This window comes from Bos taurus, chromosome 11 (assembly GCF_002263795.3).
Source record: "Bos taurus isolate L1 Dominette 01449 registration number 42190680 breed Hereford chromosome 11, ARS-UCD2.0, whole genome shotgun sequence".
Classification (NCBI taxonomy): Eukaryota; Metazoa; Chordata; class Mammalia; order Artiodactyla; family Bovidae; genus Bos; species Bos taurus.
The window spans coordinates 907,248-920,859 of NC_037338.1; the positions used below are offsets into that span (position 1 = coordinate 907,248).

The 13,612-nt window shown below is 45.6% G+C and overlaps 1 long non-coding RNA gene across 11 annotated transcripts in view; it reads left to right on the plus strand.

The window, feature by feature from the left end:
• The window catches only part of LOC132346534 (uncharacterized), a 268,491-nt gene that overhangs the window by 48,239 nt on the left and 206,640 nt on the right, over positions 1-13,612 (plus strand). For all 11 annotated transcript variants that reach the window (XR_009496354.1, XR_009496353.1, XR_009496352.1 and 8 more), the window contains exon 2: positions 12,924-13,050. This is a non-coding gene — a long non-coding RNA (uncharacterized lncRNA). The remainder of the gene's footprint in view (positions 1-12,923; positions 13,051-13,612) is intronic.

Consider the following 13,612-nt stretch of genomic DNA (forward strand, 5'->3'; position numbering starts at 1 on the left):
CGCAACAGGCCTGGAGGGACTCCCTGGGGGACGCTCAGGGACAGAGGAAAGCTAAAGGAGGGAGACCCAGGCTCCCCAAAGTGCATGCTGGGAGAGAGGAGCCTTCTCCAGGTGGGAGTGATGAACCTGTGGTTCAAATTTCTTCCTCTTAGTGTGAGCCCAAACATCCAATACTGAAGACAGCTCCTCTTAGCTTTGAAAAGCCCCATGGGCAGGAGATGGCAGCTCACTTCTTGAACAAAGATGAGGTGTCCATGATGCTCCAGACAGGGCGCTCAGAGCTGGGAAGGCAGTCAGGCCAGACGCACACGGATCTGTGGACCAGCAACCTCTGTGGGAGGCGCTGCATGGGCTGTGGCTGGGGGCTGCTGATTTAAACAGTGACGAAGGTGGTGGCGTAAGAAGGCAGCGATGCGGGTTGGGGCAACAGAGCTCAGCCATCCTTCCCGACTCTTCACTTGCGGTCATCTGCAGCCAGTTAACCACCTCCCACTCTCCACCCCATGGCTTCCTTCTCCCTCGGTGAGGGTAACAAGAGTAGCAGCCTCAGAAGTTTGAGGCAAGTCCGATAACGGACACGAAGCGCCTAGAACGGGACTTCAGTGAATGGTAGCTGTCGGTCTTTGTCACCTCGTGGTACCCATCTGTGCCTCCCCTGGAACTGTGGTGAGGCCCAAGCTCCTGCTACCTGAAAAGCTGCATCCATCTGTCACTTGTGGGGCTATCTATCAGATCCTCACCCAGCGCCAACTTGGACCAAACACCATGCTGCGAGAGGATAAGACACAATCGAGCCAGACCGAGCCTGTCTCAACACTGGTCACCCAACTTCTCGGAGGCCTACGTGTTTCAGGTGACAACATGTCCCAGGGAGAGGTGACAGGAGGTGACTTTCAAACCGCAAAATGACATTTGGACTTCCATTCAAATGAGGGGTGGTGGCATCTAAAGAGAGAAAGGCTCACTCCATCTCCACCAGTTTGCAAGGCCACGGCCACCAGCAGGGCCTGGACGCTGGCCACCCACACAGAAGGCACGCAAGAGAGCTGGGGAAGCTGCGTCCAGGGGACCGAGGTGAGTCTGGGTTTGAGGACAGAGACTGGGCTTTGCTTCCCGTTGGCAAGAGGCAAATACAGATCACTGGTACCACTCCAAACGCTAGGCTTCTCGCTGAATCCGAGTGCAAAATGACAATGGTTTCCAAGCGACTCCTGGAAATAAACTGTGGGTAAATAGCATCTACTTAAAGCCTGGAAACCCAGCTTCCTTTGGTTTGTGTTTTTAAATGCTTTGACGATGTGGTTTGCTTCTCTCCAAGAACAAAAAGAAAAAAAATAGTAAATAAAGGCTGACAGCGGAGTGAGATCTACAGCTGAGCTCTGCGTATCGTCCGCCGTCACCTGGGGGCGGGGCGGTGGGGGACGAGGACAGTTGGTACAGACAGGAGATCTGCCACAAAGGCACCAACCCCAGCGTGAAGGCAAGGACGACGCATCTCAGCAGCAGGGAGTATTGCCAGCCTGTGGAGGGAAAATGCCAGTGAGGATGTTTTGAAGGATCACTTCTGCCCTGTCACCAAATGGAGACGTTTGTGCTCATTCACTGCCAAGTATGGACGGCGGCTGCTCTTGTTCCTTTGAAGTGATTAGGGCTCCTTCCCTAGAAACAGGCGACCGACTGCAGAAAGCAAGCCTGGCGGGAGTGTCACATAATCAACGCAGTGGGAACGCGGCAAGGACAAAGGCAGCGCAGGAGGGAGGCACACGCGGCAGGGCCCGTCACCTCCTGGCCTTGTGGTCTGTGACAGAGGCCACAGGCCGCTGGGAAGCGTCCCGCCAATGCGGGAATCCCTCTGATGTGCTGAATGTTTGGAAGATTTCACATCGGATTTTGCAGGCTCGTCTGCCCATTCTAGAATCGTCCCATCAAAAGTGCTTTAGTGCTGTTTCATAACTTCTTTTTTCTTGATCTGTCCTTCTCAAAACCAGTCCGTAAAGGAAATTGGCTGATTAGCTGTCCCTGGGTCACTTGTGCGCTGGCTTTGAACTTCTCTCTGGAGGTCAAAGGAACAGGCAGGACGAGATCTCTCAGGATCTAGAAGCAGAGAGGCCCCTGGGTTTGGGGGACAGGGAAGCCCCTCTCTCCCACCCCTCCCCGGATTCCAGCTTTCCTGGTGCTTCGGCACTGGTTTTGGTAACTTCCCAAAGGAAAGCCACCACACGGGCAAGAAGAGAACTCTTAATAAATGAAGCCCAGTTGTTTTTGAGTTTAGAAAATGAATCAAATGGCTGCTTCTCACTTAGTCACAGAGCAGAAGACAGGACACATTCTTGTCCTCTGCTTGTTCCTCGGGCCCCTGTTATGCTTCCTTTTCTAGCTGCTGTGTCAGACCCTGATGGGGATTTCCTCTGGGCTGGCTCTCCTGGGGTTGAATGACAACCTATATGGACAGACTTTATGCTACATCTTAAAAAAAAACGATTAACAACGAAAGACTTGGGTTTGGGGAGAAGCCCTTTGTAAAACAAACTATGAAAGGTAATTGATGTGTAGTGGCAGTCTTTGAAAACATTTTTCTGTATCCCTTTACAAATTCTGTTTCTAACTGCATGTAAATTCCTGAATTAATATCCTGACACTGGTATCCTTTGACTTCTACAATGTAAATTTAGGTAGAAAGGTCCTGAGGAACAGACTTCTTACTTAGAATGTACATTTTGGTCCTGTCACATCAACGACCATTTCCCTTTCATTTTGAAAGATGTGTGTGGTCCCAGGCATGAGGTTGTGTGGTTCAAGGGTGCTGTTGGCTGTAAATTTCACTTGGGTCTGCTACAGCTTCTCTCAAGCTGAATTTGTCTTTGAGCTTAATTTTCATTTTCAACAAATTAGACAAGATGAAAAGTGATCTTTGGGAAAGAGTGAATGAGTGACTAACACATTCTTTAAACCCATTTCTTGTGCTAGTGCAATGGTGGTGATTCACTAAACCATCTCAATAAAATGTAAAGCATGAATACATGGTCACTAAATAGACTGACAAAACTATCAAACCATGCTCCTGATGTGAGGATGTTTAAAGGCTGATGTTTTTCTGGGATATTTTACTGCTCCTTCGAGGGGACTTTTGCTGAGACAGTTTTCATCGTGGTAAAACTTCTGGTCTCACTCTGGGTTTTCCTTGAAGTGGACAATGTTAAGTGTTAAGCGAAGAACAGTTCTTCTTATCAGAATGTTGTTTCCAAGATACGCAGCGTGAAGTAGTGGGTTGGGGTTTGGACCCCTCTCTCTTTCAGGAAGCATCATGCTTGTCAATAACTGCTCCTCTGTGCTCAGTCACCATGGTTTGCTTGTTCTCTCACAATCCCTGCAACCCAGTGTGAAAGTGGGCTTCAATTCCACTGTTACCCTTGGCCCCACTCTCTTTTTAGTCAGTCTTAAGTAAGGAAGTGAGAGGACACGGAAAGGATCTGTGTTCAGTAAATAAGAGTTAAATCTTTGCAGATTTCTAGGCTGGAAATCAACAAAACAAGATCTGCTCACAGAAGTGGTTACCTCTAAACTAAGTATAGGCTGGAGATAAATCTGACAACCTCTGACATCTTTAAATGTCAAATCCACCGCACGGCATAGATGACATTGTACCTAATGATCGAACTCCCTTTAAAATATACTTCATGTAAATACATTTTTTGTGAAACCACAAGCTATTTCTCTCAGTTTTGTTTTCAGCTGGCTTTGATAAAGAGATTGGTTGGCATCTTACAGCTAATTAAACAGCTTTCAAGCCAACATCAATGAAGGATTTTTAGACTCAAAAATATACTATGCTATTCATGATCCAGGGTTATTCATGATGCTTTTAATGATGCTAACAGACCCTGTCAGAGGGAGGATCATTTAGCTGAAACCTGAGTTTCCAACACACATCATCCTATTTCTGATGCTATAGACACAGGGTCTGATCTCTGTCAATTCACCAACACAGTAGGTTGAATTCATACTAACAAGAAAAACAAAATTGCAATACCTGTGTTCCTTTAGATTTATTCATATTTAGCATATTGCACATTTCCATTACTTGTTACATATTTCATTTGGGGACTAGAGAGCTATTTGGTTTTTTCCTTGTGAAAAATAGAAAATGCAGTGTGAGAGACCTTTGTTCTCAGGGCAAAGATTCTGAGCTTTTTTTCACCCTGTCTGTCTGGCATTTTTATTTTCTTTTTTTCCAGAGGCAGTTATTTCTGGATTCTGGAAAATTATTTCTTGCTTTCAAGAAAAAAATGATTTGGTTCCTAATTTCAATTTTACAGTAGAACCTGTCCTAACTTTTAAAGCCAGATTGCTCTAACAAAATTGTTGTCATTTCATACACAGCAGATTGACTCCCAGTAAAAATGTGTATCTAAAAAATGGGGGAGAAAACCCTTACTTATACCTAGGAATGCCTACAAATATAACAATGGTATTTCAAAACCTTGGTGTTAACACATGCATTTTGTAAAAAAAAAAAAAAAAAAGAAGAAGTTAGCTAGTTGTAGGTGAAGTAATTGTGCTGAGAACATGAAATTTTCATATGGTAGAGTCTGTCTTTTGATTTTTACACTTGCCAAAAAAGTGGGAGTTCTTTTTTTTAAGTGCTTTGAATCTTTCTTCCATGAAAGCTTTTGTCCTGTGCCACCCTGCTCATGAGAAATTCCCAGGTTACAGATACAGCCGAGGGTGAACTTGAATTTGTTCCGTGAGCACGGCCTTTTTTGCTTGTGGTAAAAGAGTTTAAATGACAACGGTTCTGAAGAAAGTGCTTAAAGACCAATGTCATGTTTCACTCTTTCCAGATGACTAAAATCACCCTCATTTCCCAAGTCTTATGTCGGGGGAAGGGGAGACATGTGGTTTAAGAGTGGCGAGTATTGGCTAAGGTCAGGGTTTTTCTGAATGTGAGTATTCGATTATGCTGGTTAAGGGTGAGGGAAGATATTCTAGGGTAAGAGACTCATACAGAAAATGTCTGAAAGTAACAAATTCAGGTGATTATCATAGCCTTCTTATTCCCTGTCATCTTTCATCGTAGGGTTCATTCAAGGTTTTTTGGTTTGTTCTAAAATTCTGTTGCCTTACGCAAGTCAGGCTGCTTGCTCTCAAATATCAGAACAGTCCCATAATATTGAAAGAGCTGGATCATAAAATCATAAAGTGTGTAAATTCTGAATCACATGTTTTAGGTCTGATGTCAAACAGCCTAACCAGAAAATGTTATTACACTGATACTGTGTTCGCTTCAAGTTTCCCCAAAGCTATGCTGATCACTCCTTGAGAATGCCTGAAACTCACCACAAATGAGTTCATCCTTAAGGACTGAAAATTCCTCCTGTTAAGTTTTCTGTCCATCAGTCTGTGTTCTGTGGTCTTCCTGAGTTGTGCTATTTGTTTCTAGTTTTTTTCACTGTTTATCTTGCTGCCCTAGGTGTTAGGAAGAAAAGACTTCTTACTGTCTGTGGGTGTTTACTTTCTTTATTATCTTAAGAATTTTCATGTAGGAATAGAATAGGAGAATATATATTTGTGCAAAGAACTTGGTGAGGGGAGCATGAACTAATTTTTAAATGGTTTGAAATCAGGGGACTGCTGGACTGGATCTTTTGGGGGTTTTCAAATTGTTCCTCAATTTAATTAGCCAAAGCCCTGAGTAGTATTTCTTTCTGATATAGATGTTGAAAACACATTAGCTTTACTAAATGTAAATAGCAAGGACTCTTAGTATTGCTTGCAAAATCTAGAAATATCTGCAGGCTGTTGTGAACAATTCTGTCTCTTTATGGAGAGTTGTTTGGGCTTTTTAGAAACTCATTAAATTGATTGTGAGTGCCTGAGTGTTATCAGGAAAAGGAGCTTTAGAAAATGGTTTCAGAATGTGTCATTTTCTCCTTGGTTTAATCTGAGATAGTGTGTGGGCATGCTGATATTTTAAAAGGCTAAAAATGTACATAATGCTGTGCCTTCAAATATGAGATAGGATTGCAAACAGAGAAGAGTTTTCTTAAGTCTTCTGTCAGAAATTCTGCTTTTCTTCCAACTAATACTTCTTGGATTTTTAACAAGGAGTCTTTCATCCGTGTTTCATCTTCAATTTGTCGTTGAAATTAAGCACAAACAAATTTTGAGAAGCCAGGTCAGCTTTCTCTCATTTTGATCTGAATACTGAATGTTTCATCAGGTAAAACCCTGTGTTTTCATTTTAACTAGTTCATTATTTTTTTTTTAATGAAATGATTTGTGGTAGAAGACTGCTCTTTGGTTTCAATATTAATATATAAGATGAACTACGTGGGTGTCATTTATTTTCAGTAGTAAATAAGTGCTTAACCGATTCTCTGCCTTTAGCAGAATTTAATTGAGTCCTTTAGAATTTGGCTGTGCAGGTTCAAACAGTATTTGATGTGTGTGGATGTAAAATAAAAATTACCTCTTGTGTCATTAAAAGCTCTTTTCGTGGTGTCCTGTGGTCAGAATCGGGGAATGTTGTGTAGTTGGTTTCAAAATCCAATCAGTAGGTTAATCATTAATTATTCTTTTTTCCAGGAAATTCTGCTTAGGTTATTTCAGAATTTGAATTTGCTAGAATTCTTGTTTTGAATCTTTTATTGTGTGTGTGTCACTTTAACCTTAAAAGGGGGTTAATGTAGCAAGATTAGGTACCTTTTCTGTTTGTATTGTGGCTTCTTCAATTTCTCATAAACTATTTGGTAGCTAAAATGTTGAAAGCAGTTTGGGAACAAAATGTCTGCTTCAACCATGACAAAATTGGCCACAATTTGCCGATTGGGCTGATAACAAAAGCCAGCAACACAAAATAGGTAGAAAAACAGTTTGTTCGGTGATGTGAGACCACTGCAGGTCTTTTTGCATGTTATTTTTTTCATTCTGCTGTTTATGTTGTGCCGGCAGAACGTGGAGAGAGGTTTTTGCTCACCCATGATTTTGATTAACCATTTCATCCAGAGGATTTCTTTGAAAAACTGCAGAAAACAAGCTGCTTACCTGGCATCTGAGACCCATTTGAGTTAAAATCCAGCTTTGCATCTCCACCCCGGGTTTCATCCCAGCTCAACTGCTTGGAAAGTATCTCAAGGCTCAGAATTGGATGTTTTCAAGAAACTCCTCAATTTCCCTTTTTTCAAGACTTCAACATGGAAATATATGGCTGGGACTGCAGTTTTGCAAGTGTAAAACAAAAACATGAAAGTTTGCAGCTTAAAAAAAATAGTTCTCTACCTGAGTCTACAGTGGACCAAAGTTTTAACGACTCAAAGTACCCGTTGCCTCTCGTGTGGCTGTTACAGATTGTAAACAAATATTAATGTTTGACATGAGACAATACATTTTTTCAAGTGATAGGATGAGATAACAGGACCGTCTCTCTCCCCTCTGTTGTTTTGAATTCTCATGCCTTGAGTGTGTGTCTGATGCTCTTTCTTTTTTCTTTTTTTCTTTTTGTCTGAAAAATCAGATACTCCAGGGCAATAATTAGGATGAGGTTTATGTTTCTACTTATCTAATCTTTGTTTTCACAAATAAATACAAATAACTCAAACTGAAACTTGATGGCTTTGGTGATAATAAAATAGCAGCCACGGGGAAATTTTCTTCATTTTAATGTTCTTTCACAACCCACATTCAGTTTCGGTAGGAAAATTATTAACCTTTTCAAGAGCATGCTAAAACATAGGTTCACAATAGACGCCTGAGTATGATTTGCAGGTTTTGGTTCTATTTTGAGATTTTTGGGTGTGCAGAGTTTTTTTTCTTTTTCTTTCTTTCTTTCTTTCTTTTTTAAATGGCTTTCTTTGACAGCGATAGTCATGACTTGGAGTCATTTCGTTGGTGTCTTTCCAGTGTGGGCACATTGAGAGCGTTTGTATTTTTTTTTTTCATGATGAGGAGGGAAGATTCCTGTTTCCTATCCTCTTACTATTTCGTGCTATGAAAGAGGAAATGTTCTTGAGTCTCATTGTTTTTCCTCATTTGAATTCTTGGGTGGACATTGTGAGTTTCTGGCCCCCATTAAAAAAAAAAATCCATTTGAGCCACATTCAGGGAGGACAGATGGCCCTGGTTTAGGGGTCCTACTTGACTCCTGTCTGTCTTGGGTGGCCTCATGTCCATGCCCTTCAAACCAAAACAAGGCTGGCCAGTTTGGGTTTGTGGTCCTGAAGGGGTGCCCAGCCACCGGCTTGGATGGAAGGCCTGGGATGGTGGGGTCTGCCTAGCTGACTGCTGTTGGCTTTGGAAGCCGTGTGGGGTGCGGTGAGCATGATCTGGTCTTGAAACACACAAAGGGCAGAACGTGGGACAGCAGGGGCGGACACGGGGGAGACTCTCGGAGGGCAGTTTCCATTTTAGGCGTCTCTTCTCCACGTCTGGCTGGGACAGCCGTCCCCGCCTGGAGGGCCCCGGACGGGGCGCCGTCCTCCGCCTGTGTGTGGCGAGGCTGTGCCTCGGGACTCACGGTCCCTTTCTCTCCTGCAGCCCCCCTCTTTGTAAGTCCCCACCCTTGCCCAGTGCCCTACCCTACCTGTTCCCAGCACCCCTGCAAAGTGGGAATGGGAACGGCAGGGCCTTCCCTTGGTTTGTATCCAAGGCTGCCACGTTCAGCATTGTAGCCTGGGGCTGTGTTTTTCTTCTTCTTCTTCTCATACTTCCTGTATGAGGTTAGTTTTTTTAAAATGATAAACAAACTATTTTTTTAAAACTTTTTTTTTTTTGACCTGGTCATGTGTTGCCAGCTACCTATCCGTCTGTGAGCCTTCAGCTGTCAGCACCCTCACTCATCGGGAGTGAGCGGGGCTCCAAAGCAGAGGGGGTCTGTGCTCCCCTCTCCTCTCAGAGTGGCAGTCAGGTAAAGGCATGCTCTAGTCTCCTATTTGAGAGCAACACCAATAGACATCATGGCTCAAGGATTCTCCCCAGGCAGAGAGCGTGGGGGAGAGGAAGGCTATGTGTGGGAGGAGAGGGCTTGGCCAGGAAAGAGATGTGATGTGGTGGGGGATTCCCGGGTACAGGTGTAGAATCCCACGGTGTCAGTCCCACGCTCTGCAGATGCACAGCGTCTGGGAAAGAGGATTATGGAATGAGCTGTGCCGGCCTTTCTTCCCAGGTCACCCCAGACCGTGCTGCCAGTCTCAGCTGGCTTCGGGGCTGCCGGTTCTCTCCTCCCACTGCAGCGTGTCAGGGCAGAGCCATCCCGTGAGGAGCCTGGGGACAGCTGACCAAACAGAGAGCATCGGTAGACAGCTGAGCTGCCACGGTCATGGTCGTGGTCATGAGCCCACAGCCCAGGACCACTTGCCATTGGTGATGCTTGGGTGTGTGTCACAATCATTTGGGCACTTGTGAAAAGAGACATCCCTGGGTCCCATTGCCAGAGTTTCCGATTTCGAAGGTCTAGGGCACACCCTGAAAATCTGCATTTATGAAAATTCTCAGATGATACTGTTGGTCCAGAGGTCCATATTGAGGACCATTAGTTAGGGCCATGGGCCAAGGGTGAAAACCTAAAGGCCTAAAGATTGTCTCTGTTGTCCCCTTTAATGCTGAGATTCCCTTCATACGTTTTAGTCCAACTTTAGAAGTAAAACCAGCCTTTCAGAAAGACCTTTGCATCCGTTCGTAACAGTATAGCAAGGTTACCTGTAACTTTGACCTTTTACAATGTCAACCAGACTATAGATCTGCTAAAATGTTTTTGAGGTTTAATTCTTTGAAAAGAGGATTTTTTTATGGATAGAGAAGGTGACCAAGGGGAGGGGGATTGACTAAACTAGGAAATAATTGAGTGAGGCCCTGTCCTTGGGCTGCCCACCCTTGTCTCCATTTGTGGAAACCTTCAGTATTAACAGAGGGAGGTATTTTGTGGGTCCCTTTTGGTACCAAAAGGTGGACAAATTTCCGAGATCCTCGGGGCTCAGGGTCAATCACCCATGAACTCCTGTTCATCCTAGAAGGTGGAGGAGTGTCACGATCAGGATGCTGGACTGGAGGCTGAGTGCTACCAGGTACCAGCTGGTGGCTGAACTTCCCCTGCCTCCCAGGTGAGAAAGATGCTCCTGTAGCAGCAGTCTGAGAGGGCAGATGCTCACAGAAAGCACACATCCAGACTAGTATCTGGGATGGGATGGGATGAGCTCAACAAACAATGAACTACAGGATGCTGCTTGTGTTTGTGGCAGCCCTGGGACAGGCTCGCACTCTGCTGATGGCTTTGTTAAAGGCTGAGACTTCCTGAACCATGGGTAGGTCTGTAATGATGCATGGAACACTTCGCAAAAACTGCTTCTCGGGGAGGTCCCCTCAGAAAAGGTTCTATGTCTGCTCGGGGTTATGTGGCTTTTGTTCTAAAAACAGGGCCCTCCCCAGAAACAAGGGGAGGGGGCCTCTCAAGGGTGGCTCCTCTTTCCCCTGCCCTGACATCTCTCGTAGCACGAAAGCTGAATCATTGACACAGGGGATCCATATTACTTATCCTTAAAATTAGTCTGCGAGAAACAATGATGTCTGCTGAGCGTGTCCTCTAGCTTTTCATTTTCTGAGAGCATGCACCTTGGCATTGCCAAGCTTGCCACACCCTCCTGGCAACAGTTTCAAAAGCTCAAAAAAGTTGGCTTCCAACCCCATCCGAAGCCGATATGAATCAACACGAACAGGATGTGAGCGCCTGGCCCATCGTTTTCCCAGGAGCTGATGGAGCCCTCGATGGCTCGAGTATGTGTTTTGCACGTGGGTGGCTGGGGGCTCTGGTCTAGGGTTTTGGCACTGGGGTTTCGGCACTGTCAAGGATGTTACAGCAAGTTGAAGTGTGTGCTCTTTGCTTCCCCATTTCCCTGCCCAAGTATTTGTTGTTGTTTAGTTGCTAAGTCCTGTCCCACTCTCTCCGCTGGCTCAACGGTATTGAATCGGCCTCCAATGAATGAGACTCAGGAGATGCGGGTTTGATCCTTAAGTTGAGAAGATCCCCTGAGGGAGAAAATGGCAACCCACTCCAGTATTCCTGCTCTATTCCTACCACCTGGGAAATCTAAGCTTGGATGGAATCGAGGGGAAATGCCCTGACCTGTGACCCATCCAGCTGGGGTGGATGTCTGAGCTCTGTCTCTCTCCACTTCTCAGTTTCCCAGGCTGAGGACTCTTCTCTGCCATAAGGAGCCGAAAGGGTGTAATCTGAGACCTGGCTTGGGGAGCATCCAGGGAATTGCCTGGGCTGCATCTCAGGTCCCTGATGAGGACTCGTATTCACAGTGTGATGTACAGATTTGAGGAAAAGTGGAGCTGGGTACCCACAGTGGGGCGAGCACATGGGGGTCCCCTGAATGCTAGAGACTTGCAGGAAGAACACAGCTCAGTCAAACTGGGAGGAGTAACGTGTGCCCAGGAGTTTCTCTAGAATATCCCAATGCAAAAGAAGTGCTGTGGTCTCTGCTCCATCCCAGTGTATGCTGGCATATGGGAAGCCATCTGTGTGGTCAGCTCTGAATTAAGGGCAAAACTTTTAGAGTCCCTGGATGTAAAATCTTAAGTTTCTTCAGTGATAACTGGACAGCCCGGTCAATGTGGCATCACTCAGGATTTGATTTATGCATGCAAAAACTCCCATACCAGCTAGATCAGGTTTTACAGTGAAAAGCTAGAATTCAGAATCTAGGGATGAAGGTAGAAGAGACCCAGGTCTCATTCCCAGCAAAGTCTTTTCCAGAGTGACCCTGAAAAGACTGCCAACTTCCTCACTCTGTATAGCTGTAAAATGTAGGTTGACCAGATGACACCTCCCCCCCACCCCCGCGCCCCCCCATTGTTATTTTGGTTCAAGTCCACATGGTCAAGTGATGCATACCAAATCCTGCCTGGGCTCTTGCACTTTGGTTTTTCCTTCCCACTCAGAACTGGAGAGGAGCATAGGTTCCTTAGCTGCCTCTCTATTTCAAACTAGAGGAACCAGGTCGCCCCTTCCACCCATGTCAGCTACTGATGCGTGCCTTAGTTCCTGTTTCTCTTTGCCCACCCAGGAAGGCACTGCATATAAAATCTCGGGCCCAGATTCAGATATTAAGTCACATTAGAAAATGCTAGCTCATTGAACACACAGTAGGAAACTGGTATTCCCAACAGGCTCAGGTGGGCAGCGTTCTCCCCAGGATGTTAACAAGCACAAGCCAGGTTCATCATCACTCAGAAAGGTCACTAGTGAAGGAGGCTTATGAGAGAGAGAAAAAAAAGGCTGCAGGAGTTTGTGTGATTCAGTGAACTTGTATGTGGGGGACCTTAGAGGGAAAATATTGAGGAAAAGCAATACAGAGTTCCAAGAAATAGACTGTCACAATTGCCCTGTGAGTCAGGACAGCAAGGACTCAGTCTAAGTAAAGCTCTGCTCTCTGTTGCCTAGTGGAACCCTGTCGGCAGAGGTTCCAGTGTAAGAGGGGTTCCACTCCAGATATGTTTGGGAAGCACACAAGAAATTAATTTAAATGGCTTTCTTTATTTCCTAACTTCTCAGGGTCTTCTGCATGTTACTGTGCATTGTGAATGAATCTCTTCCAGAAGGATGGAGCTTTTCCAAAATCATGCAGCGCCCCGTGCTCCCAACCTTTTTTGCAGAAAGTTTTGTGCCATTAACAAAAGTCAGGAAAGGGAGAGGGGCCCAGGCAGCTGGCTTTCCGAGTGAACTCAGGGTCACATCCAGGAAAGATGGCATGTGGAAGTGATGACAGGGTGTGCAAGGAAGTTCTGAGCAGTCCTGGGCAGAGTGCATCCCCTCTCCGACCATCAGTGGTGGCTGGTCAGAGAATGCGGTGGGAGGAGTGGGCAGGTGTGGGCATGACTTTGCTCCCATGACAGTGCCGTCTCCATTTCTCTCTTCCTCCTCCAAGGTCTGAGCAGCAGATTGAAGTGCAAAGCCCATTTTTTGGGAGAGGTTGGACCGGTTGTATTCATGAATCAAGCCATCCCTCTGTCTGTCTCTGAACCTGTTCTTTCACTTGTTTGGGGGAATTAAGGGTGAGTCTCCACAATGTGCTGCTTGGGAGCCAAACCATACCAGCCTCAAGTGGACAAAGCAGTTTCCAATAGAATCATAGTCTCTGGAGTTGTCTTCGGCCCTGTGCTGTCCTTCAGGGTCTTTGCTTGGACAAGACCCCCCGCCCTTACCATCTCTCCTTCCTCCTACCTCGCTGAGGCTGCTCGGTACAAGCTTGTGTGCTCACAATGCTGTGAGGTCCCTGGGAGACCAGCTCTCTTGAATGGGAAGAGGAGAGGGGACCAGAAGTTCAGACACCATCCTCTGCACCCACCTGCATCCAACTACAATTCCGTGGTGACTTCTTTTAAGTCTCTTTGGACCCCTGAGGAGAGGCTCTCAGAGTATCACCTGGGCCAGCACCAGGGTTGTCCAGGGAGTCCTATCTGACTTCAGCTAGACCAACAAGGGCACATAGGGATAGTGCCATGGTGTGCCCCAGACTTAGACCTGGACCCGGAGGAGGCAGAATTGACTTCAACTTTTCAGTAAACAGGCAGTGGGCTTCTGGGAACATCTGCCTTTACAGCCTCTTTCTGAATT